The following is a 329-nucleotide window of genomic DNA, read 5'->3' as shown; positions in this document are numbered from 1 at the left end:
AAGTCAGTACATATCAGTTATAATCATCAATGTCAATGGCCTCAACTCACCAATCAAGAGAAATAGACTGGCAAAATGGAATTAGAAGCAAAATCCAACAATATGTTGTATACAAGAAACACACCTAGTGCAAAAAGAAGCCCATAGACTGAGTGAAAAGATAGAAAACAATTCTCCATGTGACAGGAGCCCAGAAAAAAAACAGGTGTAGCAATCTTATTTGCAGACAAAGCAAATTTCAAACCAAAACTGATTCTAGTGTTATTGATGTAGGACGGTACTGTATCATACCTCTGTGAATGTAAAATATCTTGTACCTGCTTTATGAT

Source organism: Fukomys damarensis, unplaced genomic scaffold (genome assembly GCF_012274545.1).
Source record: "Fukomys damarensis isolate Sample0158 unplaced genomic scaffold, DMR_v1.0_HiC HiC_scaffold_16, whole genome shotgun sequence".
NCBI classification, from domain to species: domain Eukaryota; kingdom Metazoa; phylum Chordata; class Mammalia; order Rodentia; family Bathyergidae; genus Fukomys; species Fukomys damarensis.
Note: the sequence above shows the minus strand (reverse complement) of the source record.